Source organism: Diabrotica virgifera, chromosome 7 (genome assembly GCF_917563875.1).
Source record: "Diabrotica virgifera virgifera chromosome 7, PGI_DIABVI_V3a".
NCBI classification, from domain to species: domain Eukaryota; kingdom Metazoa; phylum Arthropoda; class Insecta; order Coleoptera; family Chrysomelidae; genus Diabrotica; species Diabrotica virgifera.
The window spans coordinates 220,444,591-220,471,780 of NC_065449.1; positions in this window are offsets into that span (position 1 = coordinate 220,444,591).

Sequence of the window (27,190 nt, forward strand, 5' to 3'; positions counted from 1 at the left end):
GTTGAAAGACGTCTATTAGATTCTTGGCATGTTCATCAAAGGACCTTCCAACCACAATTACATCATCCAAGTAAACCAGGCATGTTTTCCATGTTAGACCTCTTAAACGGCCTCCATTAATCTTTCAAATGTGGCAGGGGCATTACATAAACCAAACGGCATAGCCGTGAACTGCCAAAGCCCTGATCCTATCGAAAATGCGGTTTTCTCCCGATCGGCTGACTCCATGTCTACTTGCCAATATCCACTTTTTAAATCGAGTGTGGAAAACCAACGAGAACCGGAGAGAGTATCCAATGTATCGTCTATTCTGGGCAAAGGATAACTATCTTTTTTTGTTACCGCATTGAGCTGGCGGTAGTCGATACAAAAACGCGTTGAACCATCTTTCTTCTTTACCAGAACTACTGGTGATGTCCATGGACTGTTCGATGGTTCAATTACTCCTTGTTTGTCCATATCCTTGATAATCTCTTCGGCCTCATCTCTTTTCGCAAATGGAAGTCGTCTAGGCCGTTGTCTGATTGGCTGAGCGTCTCCGGTATTTATTTTATGCGTTACTATGCTTGTTTTGCCCTTATCCTTCTTATCAATAGCAAAAACATCTTGATACTCTATCAGCATAGACCTTACTTTTTCCGTTCGTTCATAGTCAAGGTCTTGGCATCTTTCAATGATCATCTCGACAAGGTCTTTTGGATACTTTGACTTTGATGATTTCTCATTGGTATTCATAGAGCAAATTGAAGCCACGGGAACACACTGTCCGATCAAAGCTCCTCTACTTAACTTAATAGCAGTTTCCCTTAAATTCATAACTCTTACAGGGATGACATCTCGAACTTTTACCAAAGTTTTCGCCGTTAGGAACTCGACATTTTCTACATCTTCGACCATCCTTAAACTTCCCTCTCGGCAGTGTCCATCCAGCATGGTCATCAGAATTTTCTCACTATTACCGGGTATGGTTACGTCGCATGTAGTTAGTAAGCGGATGACATCTTCTTTGTCGTCGTGAAAGGGCAACTCTTCACCGTTGATCCTGAGAACTCCATTTTGAACATCCAATATTGCCCCCACTTTTCGTAGTACGTCCATCCCCAATATGAACTCGTCGGAGATCTCGGCAATTAATACTTGATGTTCAACTGTGGTCTGGCCAATGGATACTGACATATTAGCCTCGCCATATGTATTAATTAGCTCACCAGTTGCTGTTCTAAGCTTTACTGTTGCAGGTGATAATTTATTATGGTCTCGTACTACATCTGGACGTGCGATAGTTCTCGTTGCACCTGTATCCACCAAAAATGATCTACATCTATTATTGATACGACCTTCGATGTATAAGTTGTGGATTCCACCGGAGGACGTAAGGTTGACAGTTACTATGGGGGCTCTAGTTCTCGAGGTCGGCAGTTGCCCCTTGGTGTCGACCCGCTCTAGTTTTCCGACGGCTGTACGATCTTCTTACAATTACGTCGAATGTGGCCTACGTCTCCGCAATTCCAACATCTAGGCTCGCGTCTCTTTGGCATCTGATTACTCAATACTCTCCGTATCATTTCCTCCAGACGTTCATCGTTGTGTTCGTCACTTTCTTCAATGGTTCTTACTCTATGGCTTCGTGAAGTTTGACTAGCCGTTTCGTGTTCCAATGCAATAGCAAGTGCTTCATCTAAAACTTTCGGTCTTGCTAGTCGTAAAGCTTTCTGTAGTTCACTATCTTTCAGCCCATTGACAAAGGTATCTACCGCAATTTCTTCTAAAACGCTGTCTGGCACCTCCGGATAAGCCAACCGCACCACACGAGCCACATCTGCTTCAAATTCTTGCAGATTCTCACTTGCTCGTTGACTTCTATTTCTCAGTTGTGCTTTGTATACTTGTTGTAGATGGGCATCTCCATAGCGTTTTTCTAGACGAGTGAACAAGGTCTGGTAACATTTTTCTTGACCCTTAGGAATTGATCTTAATATATCTGCAGCATCACCTCGCAAAGCAGCAGTCAAGGAAACAGCCTTTTCTTGTTCGGTCCAATGGTTGGCGGTCGCAATAGCTTCGAATTGTCTAAGGTATATGGACCAAGAGGACTTCCCATCGAATGGTGGTAATTTAAATCTCATATGATGCGATGTTTCGTCTCTCGGTGTTTCATCCTTCACTACAAGATCTAAAGCTACTGCATTAACTGATGGTTGTACTTTTGTATCAGTTATCATGCTCTCTAGTTGTTTGATCTTCTCTTCTAGCATTTCTTTATTGTCGTCTACACTTTTCTGTATCTTATCGAATGTTCTGGAAACTTCTTCAAATTTCTCGTCGGTCTGTCTACAAACGTCTTTTATTACTTGAGAAACACTTTCAAATTTCTCATCGCTTTTTCTAGAAGTTTCATCGATCTTTTGAGAAACACTTTCAAATTTCTCGTTGTTCTGTCTAGAAGTTTCATCGATCTTTTGAGAAACACTTTCAAATTTCTCGTTGTTCTGTCTAGAAGTTTCATCGATCTTTTGAGAAACACTTTCAAATTTCTCGTTGCTTATCTTAGAAGTATCATCAATCGTTTCAGAAACAGTTTTTAATTTCGATAAGATTGCTTGTTCTGCTGACTGGAAGTGGAACGTCTCTGGATCATCTCCGTTCTTCGTTAGGACTTCCTCGAGTCGTGCTTGTAGGACTATCTTGAGCCCACTGCTGTCCAGATCCCGTTCCTCTAGCTGTTCACGGAGCTGTTTTACTGTAAGTTCTCGTAGCAACATCTTTGGTCGGCACACACGTACTTTCCAAAATGTCTTTTAAAAGTCTTTCCGAATACCGAACAATCAACGCACTTTAACTATTCCCGACGAATAAAGTCCAAAAGTCTTTTAAAGTCTTTCCGAATACCGAACAATTAACGCACTCCGGTTATTCCCGACGAATAAAGTTCAAAAGTCTTTTAAAGTCTCTCTGTAATTCACTTATTTATATCGCACTAAGTTTACCGAACACCGACACCAACTGTAGCGTGATTTGTGTAATTACTTCTAATTACAATAAAACTAGCGGTTCGTAATTTATATACGACTTTATTTATACAAGTTACAGACGAATTTATCTTATACACTAAACTTATTCACAAAATATGCCCGTATTTATACCCAGTTGTTATTCTGGAACAATCGACTCCCATCTCGAGCTATCGGCTTGTTCCGCCTACGTGACGTACCTTCCAGAATTCTCCGGCGAGGCCTAGCACATCCGATTACGTCATTCTCGAGGTGTTTACTGTTATACGGGGATCGGCCAAGATTTCTCTTCCGCTACAATACAAATAAAACAAAACTACTCATACAAACCAGATCAAATATACCGGCGCAACAACACTTTATTGACAATATAGAACATGTGGATAGATTCACGTACCTAGGAATGGATCTGGTCGCAAGCAATGAAGAAGAACCGGAAATAAATAGAAGGCTTGTGCTGGAAAAAACCCTATTTCGCGATGGGCCACATATTCAAATCGCGAGACGTACACCGGAAAACAAATAGTCCTGTCGCCAGGGGGGGTACAACGGCCTTCTTAATTCAGATGGACTTATCCAAGTTTTATTTTATGTATTTTGGCCCGTAGAACACGAATTTTTTGGGTAACAGTTGATCCGGATGTCGATAAGATCGTTATAAACAAAGAAGTTGAGGAACTACATAACAACGATTTCTCCCACAACAAAACATTTTTTTGTATTTTTTGGGTCATTCTAACCAAAAAATGTTCCTACAAGTTTTTTCGTAGGATGCATAGTTTTCGAGATAAACGCGGTTGAACTTTCAAAAAATCGAAAAATTGCAATTTTTGAATCCGAATAACCTTTGAATAAAAAATAAAATAGCAATTCTGCTTACCGCCTTTAAAAGTTTGAGTCAAATTATATCTGTTTTGAATATTTGCATTGCTAAAAATTTACTTTTTGATTGTTAAAAAAAAGCTATAAACACATAGTGTTTCCCGTGCCTAATATATGCGTTTTAACGCATGCTACGTAGAAATAGCCCCGGTTGCACTTTTACCTCTTCTACCTACTCGTTCGATTTTAAATGAGAAATCATTGAAAACATCACTCAAGCACTAGGTGTTTATAGCTTTTTTAACAATAAAATAATAAATTTTTAGCAATACAAATAATTAAAACCGATATAATTTGACTTGAGCTTTCAAATGCGGTAAGCAGAATTGCTATTTTATTTTTTAATCAAAAGTTATTCGGGTTCAAAAATTGCAATTTTTCGATTTTTTGAAAGTTCAACCGCGTTTATCTCGAAAACTATGCATCCTACGAAAAAATTTGTAGGGAACATTTTTTGGTTAGAATGGCCCAAAAAATACAAAAAAATGTTTTGTTTTGCGAGAAATCGCTGTTATGTGATTCCTCAACTTCTTGGTTTATAACAATCTTATCGACATCCGGATCAACTGTTACCCAAAAAATTCGTATTCTACAGGTCAAAATACATAAAAAAACTTGGGTAAGTCCATCTGAATACAGGAGGCCGTTGTACCCCCCCCCCCCTGGCGACAGGACTAAAAACTCCGGGTCTATAAAACAATAAACAGGCTCATAGTAAGTTATGGCTGTGAAACATGGGTGGTGACACAGAAATCTGCCAATGCATTAGATGTGTTTGAAAGTAAAATATTACGTAGGATACTGGGTCCAATAAGTAAAAATAACAACTGGCGAATTAGGTATAATAGAGAAATACACGAGCAATATAGCAAACCAACTCTAGCACAATACACTAAACTGCAGAGATTACGGTGGGCAGGGCACGTGGTCCGCATGCATGAGAATAGAATCCCCAGAAAATTGCTAAATGCAAGAATGCAGGGAAAAAGACCTTTTGGAAGACCTAAAAAGAGATGGGAAGACGAAGTCGATGAGGATGCCAGGAACTGCCTGGGAATGCGTTCATGGAAAAGAACAGCGGTAAATCGAAATGATTGGAGAAGCTTGTTGAAGGAGGCCAAGGCTCGATTGGGGCTGTAGTGCCATTGGATGGATGGATTGAATAAACTTAAAAACAACCTGCTAGTTTTCACAAACATAAACATGGAAGTATGACACCTTGCACAATTAAAATCACGTTCCACAATTACAACTTCCCCTGTTCCAGTGTTCCCATACCCATACATCAAAGTTTGTCCAACTAGACACCGTTAACCTATAACAAAATGCTTGCTATTAATCGACATTTTTTTGGAACGCCGGATCCAAGCCTATTCTGACGGGTACTCGCAGTCGTTCAAAAATGTACCGATGCATAATAATGAGATATATTTTCTTAAAATTACTGCACCAAAAGCCACATATATGAAAGTCTTTATTGAATGAACGGATTTTTGAAATTAATTTACTAATAATTGTATCCGACAAAAACTTTTGAGAGGCATAGAATCCTTATTGAAATTTTTTAGAAATATATATGAACCAGTAAAAGCAAATTATATGAAAAGAGGGGGTTGTAGATAAAGCACCCTTTAATTTTAATGATGTAATTAATCTAACTTAATCAATTCTTAGCTACTTCCTTTGTTTTAAAAATATAACCTTTTTGATCCCCCATTCTCTGTGTGTAAGTAAGGTCGACGAAGCTGGTATCAGAACACATGTGTGTCTGGGTAATTCGAGATAAGTAAACGGTTCAGTTCTAAAATAGAAGGCGCCTTTCTTATAATTACCCCTCTTTCCAGTATCCATTAAGGACTTTATCGCATCGATTTCAGATATGAAAATAACCGAAAAGCAATTCGGGTTAAAAGTTTGGATTTAGGCCAATAATTAAACACAGGAAAGGACTTTAAATTGGAATATATTGTTTAAATAATATCTAAATAGTAGAGAAATATATTTAGGCTGTGAAATTGATTGTTTTCTATTTTTTGAAATCTCTTTTACGAATATATATGTTTTTTTGGTTTTTATCAAAAGAATCGTTATTGTTTCAAAATATTAAGGTATTATGAATAAAAAACTATATAACGTCCGGTTTATATCATCTTACGTTTTTCGACTTCCAGTCTCTATTCACTTCACAAATTGTTTATAATATATAAAGGAAGAAGAACAAGGAAAATAATACGAGAAACAGATCCTAGTGTAGATCATTGAAGAAAGAACTAAAACTAGACAGTGACCTAATTAATATAAAGCAAAATTTGTACAATTGCTAAATACTTTTAGAATAAAAAGCTATTATATCTTTTAAAAATTTCGTGAAAATGCCATATTGCAAAATATCTCAAAATATTTATTTCTGTGTTGACCATCTAAATAAAAATTACTAATCCGAAGTGGTTTTTACTCATTTTAAATAGCTTATTTCAGCAAAAGTGTATCTTTCTTCTTCTTCTTCTTCTTCTTCGTCTTCTTCTTCTTCTTCTTCTTCTTCTTCTTCTTCTTCTTCTTCTTCTTCTTTTCTATAAGTCTATTACCTTTTCTATTAACGTGCTCTCTACCTGCACTTTTTCTGACTCTAGACAAGTTTAAAACGTTTTGGAAGGAAAAATAATTCCAGATCACATATTACAATTTGTAGATTACTATACGGACAAACACATTATACATAACTAAGTCTGTCTTGTTGACCAGGTTCTCTCCAAACTATCACTACTCTTGTATGAGGGTGGAGACAAAACATAGCTTCATTTGTGAACACAGAAGATTTGTGAACACATTCTTGTCAACCCCAATTAGACAAGACGAAGACGGCGGATTTGTTGGAAAAAATATTCCAGGAGATCTTTTTGCATAATCACATTTTTTTAATACACCCCAGAATAAGGTTCAACAAGTCATCCAGGAGAAAAGTGGTCCAAATGTTTTTTTAACAATTTTTTTAGTCAAATTGCAAAAATTATTACTTTTGGTCTGGACAATTTTTTTTAGGTTTTTTTGGACCATTATGGACAAAAATGTTTGGTGTAATTTTTCTCTAAAGTTGATGGTTTTCGAGTTATAAGCAATTTAAAATTTGAAAAACTCAAAAATGGCCATTTTTAAGACATAATAACTCGGTTAAAAATTATTATTATGAAAGTCAGAAAGTGACTAAATCAAAGTTTAAAGCCCCCCTGCCCTACATGATCCTGAAAAAATTTGTGTCAATAATTTATTACTAAACTGTTATTTTTAATTATTAACAATAAGCCGTAAGGGCGTATTGACGCGGCTGTAAATGTGAGTGCGAGTAAGATGCTCCATTGGACTGCCGGAATGGCATCTCTCTCGCACTCACCATAGACGGCCGCCTAATACGTGCTGGCGCTCATTATTATTACTTAAAAATAACAGCTTAGTAATAAAATTATGACAAAAATTTCTTCAGAATCTTGTAGGGGGGGCTTTAAACTTTGATTTAGTCACTTTCTGACTTTCATAATAAAAGCTTTTAACCAATTTATTAAGCCTTTATTTTTTTTCAATTTTAAATTGTTTATAACTCGAAAACGATCAACTTTAGAGAAAAATTACAAGACAACTTTTTTGTTCAGAATGGTCCAAAAAACCTAACAAAAATTTGTACGGGCCAAAAATGTTGATTTTGCAACATTTGACTGCAATTTGACTAAAAAAATTGTTAAAAAAAATTTGACCGCTTTTCACGTGTGCGACTTCATGAACCTTATTCTTGGATGTCTCACGAATGTGATTATGCAAAAAAATCTCATGGGAATATTTTTTCTAACGAACCCGCCGTTTTCGCTTGTCTAAATGCACTTGTTGTTGTGCCTACCTTAAATTGAGTCCAAGATTTCCATGCCGTGATATGGGAACCCTCAATGGATGTTTGGCGTGATGTAATAGAAAGGACGACATTACCAAGGTCTTTAGGAGGACGATGACTTATGGATACAGGTGAGAAATTAGATAAACAGATTGTTAATTCAACAACTTTTTTTCAGGTGCAGGCCGAGACATCTACTCTTCATCACGCTATTTACCACCTTAGTAGGGACGAAAAAATGCGCACATGGATGGGTAAACCTCTCCACAAGCGACATCCTGATGAGGTCAGCCAATATATTATGTCAACAATGTAGCGTCGAACTATTGGTTGGTATCTGGAAAGATGTTTCCTGAAACAAAAGGTTCTTTACTTGACATTCAGGATCAAATTATACCAACCAAAAATTACCTGAAATAATATCGGCAAAGACCCTATCTCCCAAAAATGTAAAATGTATAGGTAATGCTTCGATTTACATAATTTGATTATCAACAAAATTTCTACCAATCTTCATCTAATTATATTGTTGTCTTACTCTAGGTTTTGTTGTATTTTAATATTTTTAATCCACAAAAAGCAAACTAATTTGATTAAATTCACACAATAAGCAACTGCCAAAAAGTTTAGAACGTTCAGGTGGTGTGTCTAAATGTCTGAATTTTAACGTGTCTTGATTCACAACCTAATGACCCTAATATACATGGATTCGATACCCAATGCAAATTTTTATTGTTTATTTTTTTATACATTTTATGATCGTAAGTATATTTATTATATAAATATTTTTTCAGAAAATACGTATTTAGTTAAAATGTTTGCCAACAATTGTTCAGAAATCATTTTTGTGTGGCTGTTTCAACGTCTTTTTGTGTGTTTTATTCTTTTATTTTTTTAATTTTTGGTATTGACTTAATAAAAAAATTTGTAAAGTAGTAGGTACTAAAATTAGTTAAATATTTAACCTTTAACTACAGTCGGAAAAATGAAAGAATACCCATGAACGAACATATAAAACACGCTGTATTTTCCTGTCGCCGTGTCAGAAAAAAAAATTGTCCAGTGCAAGTACATGTAACAATAATTATTACATGTACTTGCGCTGGAAAAATTTTTGTGTGATACGGTGACAGGAAAATACAGCGTGTTTTATATGTTCGTTCATGGGTATTCTTTCATTTTTCCTACTGTACACGCGCTGGCGTATTTTTTACGCCAGATATAAGAATTCTACTGAAAATATATTTAAAAATTTAATTTTTGACCTTGTTTATCTCTCTAACCAGTTTAACCTATCACTGGAATGTGCTTTAAAATTTGGTTCTAGTTTAGCTATAATGGCGTTCTGGGAAAATCGACGTGGCATAATCGGCATTCTGGGAAGATCGTAATTTACAGTTTATTATTTGTTTTTTCCGGTGGTGGACAATATACGCTTCGATTATATTAATATAAAGTAGTAATATAAGTAAACATTTCAATTGTTTTTTAGTCATTATGGGACAAAATATATTTTTCATCATAAACAATACTTTTTCTCCTGTAAAAAAACACATTTCAAAAAATTTTTTATTGGTAATTTTATTTATTATGGAATCCAGTCATTCCATGATTCCAGTTATAAATCCCAATTGGCTTACTGAGAAGGAACTCCAAGTATTCACTGATGCCGAATAAGGTTTATACAAACAACTTTCTATTTCACTATTCAACTATTTCAAAAGAAAAAAAACAAATCCGCTATTTTTAAGTGTATTTCCTTGTGGCGTATAAAGTACGCCATGCGTGTAGTTATGTTATAACTTGATGCGCGGGAAGTTAAAGGTTAAATAAAATATAAATTATAAAATATACTGATTTCGTTGAAATCATATAATAGAAGTATAACTTCTTACGTGCGTACAAATTACACACACATTCTTCTTTTAACAAGTAGAATAATAGAGGTGTTCCTTAGACATTTTTTATGTGTGTATTTAAAACAAACAAGACAGAATTAACATCGTCTAACATAATCTCCTGGCCTAAAAGGCATTCTTGTATGTTTTGGGTAGGATTGAAGTGGATTGCGGGAAGTTTTGATAAGGGTTCTTTTGAAGGCATATCGGTTCATTAGTCGCTGGTAATGATATGTTGTAGCTTTTATAGAATATGAGAGGCCTAATTATAAGAATTGAAGTCGTGTTTGCCTTGCACAGCTACTGCCGGCCATATTATGTAAATGTAAATATTTTCATATCGAGTATTGAAAAGTTTACCTAAGCATAGATGAATAAAAATATTAACATGTCAAAATAGGAAAATAGACAACACAAAATTATTTTTATAGTAAAATATGCCAGAGTAATAAAACAACTTTTAAAATTTTACCATTTCCATAGAATAATTATTCTACTAAAGTGTCTATTCTTGTAAGACAGTGGAAAAATAATATTTATTTTTTTATTACATTATACAGGCTGTAACAAAAAGGGAGATCATAAATGAAGTCACATATTCTGGGCCAAAAATAGTTCTATGGAACCTAACTTCAATTAGTACAATGGTGGACATAAAAAGTATTATCCCTTTGAAGTTACAAAATGGAAATCAAACTTTTCCAATATATTGAAATAGGCCTGGATCCCACGTACCAAAACAAGTTTATTAATTGCAAACTGAAAATTTGTTAATAGCATGTGTTAATAGTGGTGTCCAGTCGGACAAACTTTGATGTACGGGAACACTGGAACAGGGGAAGTTATAATTGTGGAGCAGGTTACAGGTTTCGAACGTCAGACTACGAAAACGTCCCATGTATTTTGTCGGACACAACTTCCAATTGATTTCTTACCCTCTCAATAAACTCTCATGCAAAAATCAGACTGTAGTACAGTCTTTCACAGTTTTTACTGTAAATTTTAAAGAACCGCTTGGATTGACATGTAATTTGGCATAGGCATAGCTAACATGTCAAAGAAAAAAAAGTGATATGGTTCCGATGTGTGCTTTTGCTCTGGGGGTGAGTTTCACCCAATCTCGGGGGTGAAAAAATATATGTCCAAGATAAGTCCCGAAATGGATAAACTGACTAATTTTAAGCAACTTCTGTTCTATAAAGTTTTTTTGCCAAATCAATACTTTTCGAGTTATTTGCAACTGAAGATGTTCATTTTTCAACAAAATAACCACGTTTTTAGACGGTTTTTCGCAAACAACTCAAAACGTAAGCATTTTGTCGAAAAAAATATTCCTAGCAAAACTATAGCCTATAAAAAAGTAAACAAAAGTGGTGTATACAGGGTGTAACGAAAATACAGGTCATAAATTAAATCACATATTCTGAGACCAAAAATAGTTCGAATGAATCTAATTTACCTTAGTACAAATATGCACATAAAAAAAGTTACAGCCCTTTGAAGTTACAAAATGAAAATCGATTTTTTCGAATATATCAAAAATTATTTTTTAATGAAAATGGACGTGTGGCATTCTTATGGCAGGAACATCTTAAAAAAGAATTATAGTGAAATTTGTGCATCCCATAAAAATTTTATGGGGGTTTTGTCTCCTTAAACCCCCCAAACTTTTGTGTACGTTCCAATTAAATTATTATTGTGGTACCATTAGTTAAATTCAATATTTCTAAAACTTTTTTGCCTCCTAGTATTTTTTTGATAAGGCAGTTTTTATCGAGTTGTGGCTTCTTTTTTAAAATGTTTACATAAAAATTTTATGGGGGTTTTGTCCTTTAAACCCCCCAAATGTTTGTGTATGTTCCAATTAAACATTAGTTAAATGGCGGTACCATTAGTTAAACACAGTGTTTTTAAAACTTTTTTGCCTCTTTGTATTTTTTCGAGAAGGCACTTTTTATCGAGATATTACTTCTTTTTTAATATGGTTCAAAATATACCTAAAAATGTAAATCATAAATAAATTTTCATATTATGTATTACCAAGTCTCCATAATCGTACTTAGCCATATACAAATATGTGGTGGATTTGACAAATATTCAAAATATCTCGATAAAAACTGACTTTTCGAAAAAGTAATAAGAGGCAAAACAGTTTTTAAAATATTTTGTTTAACTAATGGTACTACAATAATAATTAAATTGGAACGTACACAAAAGTTTGGGGGGGTTTAAAGGAACAAAACCCCCATAAAATTTTTATGGGGTGTCCAAATTTCACTATAATTTTTTCTTAAGATACTACTACTATTAGAATGCCACATGTCTATTTTCAATAAAATATCTCTAATAGTTGTCGATATATTGGAAAAAATCGATTTTCATTTTGTAATTTCAGAGGGCTGTAACTTTTTTTATGTGCATATTTGTACTAAGGTAAGTTTGGTTCAATCGAACTATTTTTGGTCCCAGAATATGTGATTAAATTTATGACCTGTATTTTTGTTACACCCTGTATATTAGGTCTCTACACCTAGCAAAAGCAGAGTTATAGCTAATGAAAAATATGTTCATATTCGAAAAATTCCAAATAGAATAATTCAATGTGAAATATCCACATAATGAAGCACTCTTGGGGAAATCACATTACAAGTTTCTTAAAGTGTTTAAAAAAAAACTTTATTTTTGTTTTTATAAAAAAAAACCTAGAATCAAATGTATGCAAGTTACGCTCAAAATAAAGTTGGTCTCTTTTGTTTTGGCAAAAAACAATCAGGAAGATCACCCCCCAATTAGCAATTTAAATGAAATTAATCGTTACCGCTTCACAAGTTACTTTATTATTTTGTGTTTATAAAATATGATCTCTAAGTTTCATCGATTCAAAGTGCTTATTTTTGAAAAAATTTGGTTTTTAAGTAAAATTTTTAAAAATTTAAATTTTGAAAAAATGTTTTTTTCAAAATAACTTAAAATTGTTAGAGATACCAAATATCTTAAACAATAAAAAAAGACGGCTTTTCTTTTCTAAATATTTTGCATTCTTTTGTTTTTCTGTAAGACAAAATTTGGTTAAGATTCGGTGTTTCTAAATTTCCATACACTCGTGATAAGTGACTCGTTCAAGCCGTTTTAACTACAGATCTTTCAAAAATAAGGACTTTGAACCGGTAAAACTTACAGATCATATGATCAATACATACGCCAGTAAAAAACTTGTAAATTGGTAACAGTTAATTTCATTTAAAACGCTAATTAGGGGGTGATTTTACCGATTTCTTAACAAAAAAAAAGAGACCATCTTTGTTTTGAGCGTAACTTGTTTACTTTTGATGTTAAAATGTTTTTTTAAACAGAAATAAGCATTTTTTAAAAACTTTAAAAAACTCATAATGAGTTTTCCCCAAAAACGTGCTTTATTTTTTGGTTACGGCACGTTAAAATATTCGATTTGGAATTTGACGAATATGAACCTATTTTTCATTAGCTATAACTCTAGCTTCTACTAAGTATAGTGACCTAATATATACACCATGTTTTTCACTTTTTTGCGTGCTATATATTTGGTGAGAATTTTTTTTTCGACCAAATACTTACTTTTTTAGTTATTTTGAAAACTTTGAAAACGTGGTTATTTTGTAGGAAAATTAACATATTCACTCGCAAATAACTCAAAAAGTATTAACTTGGTGAAAAAACTTTATAGAACAAAAGTTGCTTAGAATTAGTCATTTTATCCATTTCCGGACTTATTTCAAACATATATTTTTCACCCCCAAAAGGGGATGAAATTCACCCCTAGGGCAAAAGCACATATCGGCATAATGTCACTTTTTTCTTTGACTTGTTAGCTATGTGTATGCCAAATTTAATGTCAATCCAAGCGGTTCTTTAAAATTTAGAGGTTTTGCAATATTTTTCCTTTAAAGAACGTACTACTGCTATTTATGACAAACATAATTCCTAACATAATTCCTAATAAACATAACATTTTTTTATATAATATAATAATATAAGGTTTGCTATTGAATAAACTTAAAAAACAACCTGCTAATTTTCACAATCGTAAACTTGTCAGGATGACAACTTCCACAATTAAACGCACGTTCCACAATTAAAACTTCCCCTGTTCCAGTGTCCCCATACCTCAAATTTTGTCCGACTAGACGCCGTTAAGCTATTAAAAAATTTTCAGCTTGCTATTAATAAACTTTTTTTTTAGGCGGGATCCATGTCTAAAAACTATTACAAATTTTTTATTGAAAATGTGCAAGTGGAATTCTTATGGCAGGAACGTCTTAAAAAGCAATAGTGAAATTTGTGCACCCACTTCATAGACATTTTATGAGGATTTTGTTCCGTTAAACCTCCAAATATTTGTGAACCTTCCAATTAAAAAATTATTGTGGTACCATTAGTTAAAAACAATATTTTTGAAAATTGTTTGCCTCTTAGCACTTTTTTGATAAGCCAGTTTTTATCGAGATATTTTGAACATTTGTATAATCCACCAAATATTTTTAAATGATAAAGTAAATTTATAGAAACCTGGTAATAATGTTATAAAAATATAATATCTACAATGTTTCTTAACTATTTGCAATGGCGGACTTTACAAATGTTTAAAATATCTCGATAAGAACTGGCTTATCGAAAAAGTACTAAAAAGCAAAAAAGTTTTAAAAACATTTTGTCTAACTAAAGGTACCACAGTAATAATTTAATTGGAACGTATACAAATATTTGGGTGGTTCAAGGGAACAAAACCCGCATACAATTTTTATACGGTGTGCAATTTTAACTGTTATTTTACTTAATACAGTAAAACATGTGTTAACGGCCACCTGTCAAAACCAGAAACCTGAACTAGCCGGCCAGTTTCAAAGTTCCCCAAACCAAAATTTGTGGACTACAAAACCTGGTATTAGCGGCCACCTTTTTATATCGGCCAATAGTTCTGTCATTTTTAGTGACCGTTATTGACAGGTTTTACTGTATGTCCAAATTCAATACAAAATCTCTAATAGTTTTCGACATATTTGAATAAATCGATTTTCGTGTTATAACTTCAAAGAGATGTAACTTTTTTATGTGCACATTTGTACTAAGGTACCTAAGTTAGATTCAATCGAACTATTTTTGGTCCCAGAATATGTGATTTAATTTATGACCTGCCTTTTTGTTACATCCTGCATATTCCGCAAAAATTTCTGTAACTTACGTCAACCATGTGTGTATTCGAATAATATTATCGATCATTTTCTGATCCAATCGAAAATCTTGGAAATATGAAATTAAGTTTGACTTTAGTCTATTTCGTAAGAGCTCTTCCATTGCGTTTAATCAGGTTGAACGTTTCTGAAACTGCTGAAATTATTGACAAGTATTTCCATACACGATACCATTAGTTCAATGGAAATAATTGCAAGAATCAATGACGGTGAACTAAATCGGTCAGTGTCTGACGACTATCCATTAAAGAATATTCTTTTAATCTCTTGCTAGAAATGAAAAATATGATGACATCAACTTATGATTTATATAAAATTTTTACTAATTGCCGTAGGATCAAGTTGTCTTTAAATTCATTTTTCTTATTCCGGATTTATACTCAGCCATTGCCACTGCTGCTGCCGGAAATATTGCCCGAAATACGATATCGACGCGAGTGAGGTGTTCACATCAGTTCCTCGCCAATGTCCTCACAACTCATTTACCGAACGACTCTCAAGAATGGAATGTGACGACAGCATCATCTTGCTCACTTACACACTTGCCGCTTGCCGGCGGCAAGTGAGAGAGAGAGAGAGAGAGAGAGAGAGAGAGAGAGTAGTTGAATATGAATACTCACTCGCGCTCGCGCTGCCAGTCCTTTGACTTCCGTCCCGAAAACCGACTTTTTGGGGAGCGCCGTGCAATGGCAGTAGCATGAGCAGCAGCAGCGCGAGTGAGCTATTTACACATTCACGCTGCCCACTTCCCTGTCCAACAGTACTGAGTGTAAATGCGGTATTATCATTTAATTCTTGTTACACAGACCATCCTAATCACAAAAAGACGCTTCAGTAACTACCACTCAGTGGTCTTGGGGTAGGACCTGTTACCAGATAAGAGGTGTTACCAAGCACTAGGTGAACAAAACGCATCGTACACTGGAGAAATGCAGACCTAGGCTACATAGGAGAGGTGTGAGTCAAACTCCAAAAAGATGGTTGAAAGATGTAAAAGAAAAGGCGGGAAGACAATGGAATCAGGTAGCAAGAAAAATTCCAAGGGAATGCTTACGTCCAGGAGTGAAGGGCTGTTATAGACGGAGAGCTAGAGCCGAAAAATCATCATCATAAGTAATATGGAGTTTGTCCTGTGAAATATGTCCATCGTATATTGACATTTATGACCCCTTTCAGGCTGACACCTCGGCGGATGCAGGAAGTAGCCATAAGGGATAAAGAGGGAAAGTTAGTGCAGTCATTAAAGGTTTTCATCTCCTATTTTGTTAAACCTCCGTCGATTTGCATGAAAATTGGTGACTAGTTAGAGCATACCTCAAGAAACAAAACTAGTTTGGTGCCAACTTGCACTTTTACCCTGGGGTGGATACCACCCCTTCTCGGGGAGAAAACTTTTTTTAATAATAACTTCACAAATCGATAGAGGGACAAATTTTAAGCAAAATTTTTTATATGAAGTTATTAAAATAAATCAATACTTTTTAAGTTATTAAAGATCAAAGATTTGAATTATTCGTGAAAGAAATGCATAGTGTAAAACGGTTTTTCATAAATAATTCAAAAACTGTAAGTTTTAACAAAATAGTTATGATTACCAAAATTGAAGATAATAAAAAACCGAATAGATCCTTTACGTGAAAGACCTTTTAGAATTAATTTAAAGTGAGTTATAGTTAATTGAATATTTACTAGTAAGTACTCAAATCTAAGAATTCGAGCTTAAATAACGGGAAAATGATGCATTTTATAAAATATACTTACTAGAATGAGAACCTTACTAATATGAAAATAAGAGAACGCTTTCAAATTTTTTAGGAAAAAGTGAAAATTAAAACATACGCTATTTATATATTTATTTTTAAATTAGTTTTAAATAAAACAGAATAATTTTCAAATGAATTTCGGGAATGAAGTTAGGATAATAATTTAATAATTTAATTTTAATTTTTAATAATATTTAATTTTTCTTTTGCAGTTTTCAATGTTTTTTCACTAAACAATTTCACAGCAGTATTTGTATCAATTGTACAATTTATTTTAAGCACGCAAGTGTATTGTGTTGCCATGTTAAAAACAGTTATATTTTTTGGAGTATACAGTAAAACCTGTGTTAACGGCCACCTGGCAAAACCGGAGACCTGTACTAACGGCCAGTTTAAAAATTCCCCAAACCAATTATATGTAGACAACAAAAACTGGCAATACCGGCCACCTTTCTATATCGGCCAATATTTCTTTCATTTTTAGTGGCCGTTACTGACAGGTTTTACTGTATAATATTCAATACAAACGCAGACTCCGAAATGACAGTAGCAAGTACCTATAAAATAGCGTCTATTTAAGAGCAGATGCGTGAAGTTACGGATGATAAAAAGAACATATTAATTAATTGTATGTTAGTAAAATATTATTTTTATCTTATTTCGATATTTAATTGAATTTTTTCTATCAATCTAAACTGAATATGTCCAGAAACTTGGGATGCCCAACAATGGGTACATTTGACATATATTCTAATACATGTTTGCTAATTTTTACATAAATGTCTTAAAACAATTTAAAAAAACTCATATAAATATTTAAGCTCCAAATTTTTGGAGCCTAAACTTTGAAAAATGTTTGTAGCATAATGTTTAATGGTATCAATTTCTCTGGAAGCTCATTTGATACATAATTCTGAGTACTTTGACAAGTGTTAAGTAAATATATTTTATAAAATGCATCGTTTTCCCGTTATTTAAGCTTGAATACTTAGATTTGAGCTAGCCGAAAAAAATATACATTCAATGACCTATAACTCACTTTTAGTTAATGCTCGAAGGTTTTTCAAATAATAAATGTATTTTATTTTTTATTGTCTTCAATTTTGATAATTATACATTTTTTGGTAAAGATATATGAAGAATTTGACAGACAGCCTGTAGAGTCAACGGAGACAGTAGCAGCAATGGTCACCAAAATAACCAACGAGGAAGTGGCTCAAGCGCTTCAAAAAATAAAGAAAGGAAAAGCGGTAGGACCAGATGATATTCCTGGGGAAGTATGGAGAGCATTGGGAGAGACAGGAACAAGGTGGCTAGCAGGTCTATTTAATAGAATTATGGAAGTTGGACAAATGCCAGACGAATGGAGAAGCAGTATACTGGTACCTGTTTACAAAAACAAGGGAGATATACAACAATGTACAAACTACAGGGCTATAAAACTGCTTAGCCACACCATGAAAATATGGGAAAGAGTAATTGATAGACGGATACGTGAAGAAACCGAAATATCCGAGAATCAATTTGGCTTTATGCAGGGTAGATCAACAACAGATGCAATTTTCATTATAAGGCAGTTGATGGAAAAATACAGGAGTAAAGAAACAAACGCTCATATGGTATTCATTGATCTTGAGAAAGCATATGATAGAGTTCCTCGAGAGATTCTGTGTTGGGCACTCAATAAGAAAGGAGTCCCTGGTGAATATGTAAAGATTGTGAGGGATATGTATGAGGGAGTAACGACTAGTGTTAGGACAGGTGTGGGAGAGACTGATAAATTTTATGTGAAAGTAGGATTGCATCAAGGTTCTGTGCTTAGTCCGTATTTATTCTCATTAGTTTTGGACCAGATAACAGCGAAAATACAGGGTAACATTCCATGGTGCTTAACGTATGCTGATGATGTCGTGTTAGTAGGAAATAGTGAAAGAGACTTAGAACAAAAACTGGAACAGTGGAGACAAGCTCTGGAGGAAAAAGGTTTAAAACTTAGTAGGACAAAAACAGAGTATTTGGAATGTTCATTTAAAGATGGAGCTACTACAAATAAAATGGTATCTTTGGATGGTGAAATGATTGTAAAAAGCAATAGTTTTAAGTACCTAGGATCGGTATTACAGAGTAATGGAGAAATAGATGGAGATGCATGCAGTAGAATTAGGGCTGGATGGATGAAGTGGAAAGAAGCGAGTGGTGTGTTGTGTGACAGAAAAATTCCAATGAAGCTGAAGGGAAAATTCTATAAAACAGCCATAAGACCAGCTATGATGTACGGAACTGAATGTTGGGCAGTGAAAAAGAAAGAGGAACAGCGAATGCATGTGGCGGAAATGAGAATGCTTAGATGGATGAGTGGAGTGACAAAGAAGGATAAAATTAGAAATGAGTATATTAGGGGAAGTCTAGGTGTGGCACCAATTGATGCCAAAATGAGAGAGCATAGGTTAAGATGGTTTGGTCATGTTCAACGTCGAGACGTTAACCACCCAATACGAAGAATAGCTGAAGTGCAGATTCCTGGAAGGAGTAGGAGAGGAAGACCAAAGAAGAGCTGGGGGGAGACGATAAGGCAGGACATGTTGGTAAAGGGGATTAACATTGATATGGCCCAAGATAGAATTGTGTGGAGAAATGCAATTAGGGAAGCCGACCCCGCATAGGGATAAGGCAAAGAGAATGATGATGATACATTTTTTGGTAAAACTTATAGTTTTTGAGGTATTTATGAAAAACTGTTTCACATCATGCATTATTTTCACAAAAAATTCAAATATTTGATCTTTAATAATTCAAAAAGTATGGATTTATTTTAATAACATGATATAACAAATTGTACTTAAAATTTGTCCCTCTATCGATTCGTGGGGTTATTTTTAATAAAGTAGTTTTCACCCCCGAGAAGGGTGTTGTTCAGCCCCAGGGTAAAAGTGCAAGTTGGCACAAAATCAGTTTTGTTTCTTGAGGTATTCTCTAACTAGTCACCAATTTTCATGGAAATCGATGGAGGTTTAACAAAATAGGAGGTGAAAACCTTTAATGACTACACTAACTTTCCCCTTTCATCCCTTATTGCTACTTTCTGTATCCACTGAGGTGTCAGCAATATACAATAGACAAATTTCACATGCCCAACTCCATATTACTTATGACGATGCTTTTCGGCTCTAGCTCTTAGACTATTAAACAAAGAAAAAAAATATTTCAGTGATTCTCTTCAAAAAAATTTTCAGGTTCAGTATTTGCGCCAATTATCTGTCAATCTTTCCGTTTTTTAATGATAAAATTTAACAGTATTTTTTCGAGTTCTGTTAGTGGTATTAATTAGTTTTTTTCAGAAATTGAAAAAATACAATTTTCTTACATCCTTTATCATGTTCAATCGGCTATTTATAGAGTCCAGGACAGAAGCTCATTATTTTATGTCATGAATTCAGTCGTTTGTAAATTATGGTCTGTTTTCTTTCTGACTGGAACTGATTGACATCTTTATTGACTTACTTGGTCGCGCTTGTCAGAAAACCTATTTTAATTATCCAACCATCGGAAAAATTAATACCAGCGAATTAATTCCTAACAGTTTGATGAAATTTTGATTATTTTCCCTATTGATTTAATGCCATTTATATCTTTAATTTAGTGCCCGTGTCTAGTGTTTTGTATCTAACACATTTACTGATATAACGGGGTCACATTCATCGATTTCAGTTAGCTATTTCTACTCCATTAAATATTTCTGTTTGATAATTATACACTAAATGTGAAATAGACGGAATTTATTGGAAATTCTGCATATTCATACCTACGTGAAATAATAGTAGAATACTTCAGTGATATATTTAGTAAAATACAATGACTTTCAAGGAAAACCAGCCCTGTATTAATTATATTACCTTAAATTGTTTTCATATAGGAATACATTACATTCTGAATTTTGTATCAACTTTTATATTTTTTAATAGGCTTTGGAACTAGAAATCATGTTGCAGATGATTATTTCATTCATAGAGATTTTGATTCAACCTACAACCTACCAGAATAAAAATTACAGCGGACATTTTTTTCGATAATTTCCCGTCGTCAAGTATTACGTCAGAGATGCCCTTTGTTGCTACTCAAAAATGAACATACACTGACATTAATAATTAATGTTTTACAACTTATCACAGAGAACACCAAGAAACAGGTTTAACAAATATTGAGGCGAAGATATCAATCAAATATTTTTTAAAATGAGTTAAAAAGACAGTTTTATTCATGAAATAATCTTACCAAATTACTTTCGAGCTCGCAAAAATTATTGATTTGTATTGCTCTCGTAACACTTTGACATCCCTTTGTCAGTCCCGAGTGACAAAGTATCACTCGGGATACAAATCGATAATTTTAGAACTCTCGTGCAATTACTACTGATAATATGGAGAAACTAGCAATAGCATTATGTAGGCAACTGTTTTCTAGGGCCATATTTTTTCGATTATTTCATTCATAAAGATTCTGACCAAAAGAACTTTCAGCGATTATTTTTTAATGATTTTAATTTCCAATCAGGTAGTAAGATTTTTTATCACGTATTTAATTCTGTCCAATCAGATTATTATTATTATTATACTGGAATAATCTACTTACACATTATTTTTAGTCCATGTGGTGAGACCGCTCCCGTCTGAAAAGATTCGGTTTATTTGTGGATTCCTATTCAAAAATGTCCCCTTTAAACAAATACAAAAGATCACCTTTTTTGCTCTGAAATATATATGTTTAGGTTTTTTGGGTCATTCTAAACAAGAAAGGTATCTCATAATTTTTCTCAAAAATTGATAGTTTTCGAGTTATAAACGATTTAAAATCTGAAAAATGCGAAAATAGGCATTTTCAACTCATATTTAAGTTTGTATTTTTGAGGTTTCCAGATACTCAATTTGAAGGTTAAACATTCAGCTTCAAGGTTCTGAAGAGTGATCGCGTCTATCTTGAATTTATACCGTTGCTTTTTACATGTTAAATATGGATGTTTATCCGATTTTTTTTTGCCGGTGCGGCGCGCTCTTTTTCAAAAATTTCCTTTTCTCCGAGAAATATTTTTTCTAGATGCTTTGGGATATTCTAAATAAAATAAGTTTCTTGACATTTTTCTCAAAATTTAATAGTTTTAAAGTTATAAGCGATTTAATATCCGGAAAATGACAAAAAACGTATTTTCGGTTTTTAAATCGCTTATAACTTTAAAACTGTTAACTTTTAAGAAAAATGGCAAAAAACTTTTTTTATTTAGAATGTCCCAAAGAATCTACAAAAAATATTTATCGGAGGAAAATAGGAGATTTTTGGAATAGAAAAGTCGGATGGACATGGACATGCATATTTAACAATTAAAAAACAACGATTTAAATTAAGGTTAGGCGCGATCACTCTGCAGAATCTTGAAGCTGAATGTTTAAACTTCAATCTAAGTATATGGGATCCTCAAAAATACTATCACTAATACTATACTAAAAAACTATCAATTTTTGAAAAAATGTACAAGATACCTTTCTTGTTTAGAATGACCCACGAAACTTAAAAATATATGTTATGGAGCAAAAAAACGTGATCTTTTGTATTTATTTAAAAAAATTGTTTAAACAATTTCTGTCCAAAAATTCCGCCCGGCACCCTTTATATTTGTTTAAAGGGGACATTTTTGAATAGGGATCCACAAAGAAACCGAATCATAAATTTTTTTAGACGGGAGCGATCTCATTACATGGACTAATTATACTGATACTAATATTTAGGTCTTTTGTTTCTGTTTAATTAAAACGAGTTTTATAGTTTTGACAACAGTGACATTTAAACAACTTAACCAAAATAGACTTTTAGTTCTGCGTCTAATGTCAAGCTGTCACCAGTTCAAGAAAAATCGGCAATTTTAAGCGCTCGAGGGTAATTCGGTAAGATTATTTCATGCATAAAACTGTATTTATAAATAATTTTAACCAGATTTAAAGCCAGTTTTTTTCGAGATGCAGCTTCTTTATTAATATGTTTACATATAAATTTTATGTGGAATTTTTGATATGTCCACATTTCAAATGCTTCCAACCTATCAAGACATTGTTTATTAAGAGTCCATGTCTCCACACCATACAAAAGAACAGAAAATACATGCCATTTTAGTACTCGTTTTCTAAGATTAAGGCTTAGGTCTCTAATACATAATATTTGTTTTATATTATTGAATGCACTTCTGGCCTTTTCTATTCTAACTCTGATTTCTTTGATATAATCGTTTGTTTCATTAATGTTTGTCCAGAAATAGTTATAAGAAGTTATAATTCTGAACTCGTTATAATTCTGAACTGTATTGTTTTATTATTTACGTGTAGACTGATGTCTCTAATATTTTTTTTGATATAACCATAAATTTTGTTTTCTTTATGTTCAGTGACAGATCAAATTCTTCGCTTGTTGCAACAACCTTATCTAAAATTCTTTGTAGATATGTAATCAGTTAAGGGAACAATACCCCATATAATTTTTATGAGGTGTACAAATTTCCCTGTTTTTTTTTAAGACGCCCCTGCCATAAGAATGACACATATGTCCATTTTCAATAAACAATCTCTAACAGTTTTCGATATATTAAAAAAAATCGATTTTGATTTTGTAACTTCAAAGGGCCTTTACCTTTTGTATGTGTACATTTGTACTAAGATAAGTTATGACTTGCATTTTTGTTACAACCTGTATATATTGGGATATCAATTAGAGCCAAAGTTGACTTAGTAAATTAACTTTCTCAAATTGAGTGCTAAATTGTTATTTCGTAAACAAAAACATAAACAAAAATAGGTTTATAGTTAAAATCCTTTATGCTTTTGGACTTTTGTTGAGTTGAGCAACTCTTCTTCAAGAAACATGTTAAAACGTTTGACGAGTCATTTGGAATTCTAATAAAATCAATGGAATCTAAATAAACAATGCCTTTATATTGTTCTTTTGATTGCTATACTTATTACAGCTAATAAAGGACAGCTATAATAGTCGCATAACCAGCGTTTACTGCAACTTAAACTGAAGCATATGAATTATTTACGATTCTCCTGAAGTTTGCAGAAACAACCATAAATCTACTTTATAATAATAAAGAACTATCTGAAGCTATTAAATTATTTAAAATGATAGCAGAAACGCGAATAAAAACTAAAAAGCTCTAGACTATGAATACAAATATTTAAATTTTTGTGTGGACTAGATTATACACATTATCTATTAAGTTTGATTTAAGTTTTTAGTATTACTGAATTTATATTCAAGAGAACATTGCAGTTTATTTATTTTCTGTTGTACTTTATATTCTGATTATTGATTTTTATTTAATAATATCCTTCAGGTTTTGTCGAATTATATCGACTGTTGTAAGTAATGCTATACTAAGTTTATTTGCTGTTAGAACTCATGGAAGTTTTAAGAAAGTTCTGACTAATGTAAAATTAATAATAATTGCCGTAGGATCTAGTTACCATAAAATACAAATTTTCCTTTATCATTTAATTTCTGTTGACACTTGTCAATAGTCGGATAATTTGTGCTGCTTAATAATGGCTTAAGGTATATGTCCATTATACCGTATCATACCATATAATGGTAGTCAGACCGTGTAGTCGTAAAAAGCGCTCTTCTTACTACTAGAGCGGATTAAACTCGTTATAAATTCGCATACCGTCTTTCTTATCTCACATACCAGAGAAATACATTACATTACATTACATTACATTACATTACATTACATTACATTACATTACATTACATTACTTTACATTACATTACATTACACTATATTACACAACATTACATTAGATTACATTACATTACATTATATTACATTACATTACATTATATTAAATTATATCGCATCACATCACATTACATTACATTACATTGCATTACATTGCATTACACATAATCAATGAGACACTGAAAACTTGTCTATAAAGAGAAATAGCCCAAGAGCAAACTGAAGGAGGAGTTAAAGGTAGAGGTACTCGAGAACACCTTCTAAATATAAGAGAAATAATAGAACAATCTAGGGAATTCAATATTCTACTATAGATTTCCTTTCTAGATTATCGCAATAGTGTTGAAAAGTGTGAAGTGGGTCAAGGGAACACTTATTGCAGATACTGAAAGAACTAGGCGTACCACAACACTCAATTTCGCTTATACCTATTTGAAATGTACGCACAGACTACTGGAACGGGTAAAGTACTTGACCCACTTTCAAACCAATTTCATCCAGAAGAATGTGTCAGACAAGGATGTATACTCTCTTCTTCTTCCTTTGCACTTGAATTCGTCCAATTTTAAAATAGGCTTCCACCAGTTTCCTCCATTCGCTTCTGTTTTGTGCTTTCTGTTTTCAGTGTGTTCCTCCTATTTTTCTAATATCATATCTCCGTCTAATGTCATCTGGGGTCGTCCTCTTGCTCTCTATCCTGTCCATGGTTTCCATTGTTGTATCGTGGTATTCCACCTTTTGTCCGTTTGTCTGGAGTTATGACATACGAAATTTCATTTTAGCCTGGCTATATGTTGTCCTGGGTCTTTGACTTTTGACAAACTGCGTGGACCGATTACAGGACAACGAATAAAATACATTGGACATGTTATGAGAGCTAACACATAAACCGTGGAAAGACTTATTATTCAAGTAAATAAGTTAAAATAATGTTTGGGCATCAGTTCGGTTATATTCGTTACTGCCAAGCAAACACAACTGTTCATTGCTCTTAATTTTGTTACACATAAAATAATTTTGCCATTAAAAATTTATAATTAATTAAGATAATTGACCATGATTATCATTATTTTAGACCAAGGGGCGGTAAAATAGGGAGAAGGAGTGAAGGGATGGGATCCCTATTTAATAGTGGTACTTTTTAAATTTTGATTATAGGCCGTTCCTCGCTATTCTTGGCATATCTAAATTTTAATGTAAAAGTTTAAATAAAATAACGCAAAAACTATGGCATATATTGAGATAATTCTTTTTTTATATGAAAGGAATTAAAAAGTTCTAGTGCTCTATTTGTTTTTAATTTATTAAATTGTTTAAACAATGTGTGTTTTTTAATTTTTTTGTTTAAAATTAACGTAAAAAAATTTAAATACAAATACGTCACTAGAGAATTTTTCCCACTTTCCGAATCTGTTTTTGTTTTTAACATAAAGTGTAACACAAAGCACCTATTTTGTTTAAACTTTTAAAAAATCTCAAAGTTCTGCTAAAATTTATCTCGCTCAGTGATCACAGGCTATCCTTGTTGTCGATATCGAACAGTCAGCAAGCCAACAGGTACAGATACCCTCTCGGTAGGGGGTATCTTGTAAATAGATAAAGCTTATTTAGACTTTTGATATATAATTCCAAGATTTTTATTATAATATTTATTTGAAAACACCTTCTACAGAAACATTGCACATAATTCTATGTTATATAATTTTATTTTATCGATCTTACTGATCGTGATAGTACTCGAATTCTTATAATATAAATATAATTAGTAGTCCAGAAAGCCACTGCGCATCCGCTAGGAAAAATATTCTAATTCGGACTTTTTGCACAATCTTACTCAAAAAGGACTCCCTTTAACAAATGTGCATGTTGCCAGGACCAAAAGGTGGTCAAACATTTTTTAAACGTTTTTTTTTTGTTTTTTCCTAAAATTATTTTTTTTGCATGGAAAAACGTTTTTTTAGGTTTTTTGGATCATTCTAAATAAAAAAGGTCTTTAGTGACTTTTCTCTAAAAATGATAGTTTTTGACATATAAGCGATTAAAAATTGAAAAATTGCGAAATCGTCCATTTTTAACCCTCAAAAACTATGTGAAAAACTGAAAATTTGAATGTTGCCAAGGTAGGTAGATATTCTTTAAACATCGATTGATGAAATCCCAAAGAGTTTTTTGCAATACAGTATTCAAAACTCCTTTGTTGTTTAATTGCTAATCAAGCGTGCGCGACACTATTTTCCACCGACAGTATGGTGCAAATGAAAGGAATAAATTCGTTATTTCGTAAACCGGTGATTTTAAGGAAAAACCCGAAACAGGTCGATTTTTATTTTTAAGTTATGATGTTGTGGCATATATGGTATGCTAGTGACGTCATCCGTCTGGGCGTGATTACGTAATCGATGATTTTTTTAAATAAGAATAGGGATCGTGTGGTAGCTCATTTGACAGGTTGTTCAATTCTCTATTCAGTAATGTAAACATTTACATAATTATTTATACAGGGTGTCCTTCTACTTCTTTTTTTGTCAAATAATTTAATTTAATAAAAATTTTTTGGACACCCTGTACAAATAATTATGTAAATGTTTATATTACTGAATAGAGAATTAAAGAACCTTTCAAATGAGCTAGCACACGACCCTTATTCTCATTTTAAAAAATCATCGATTACGTCATCACGGCCAGACGGATGACGTCACTAGTATACCATGTATGCCACAATATCATAACATAACTTAAAAATAAAAATCG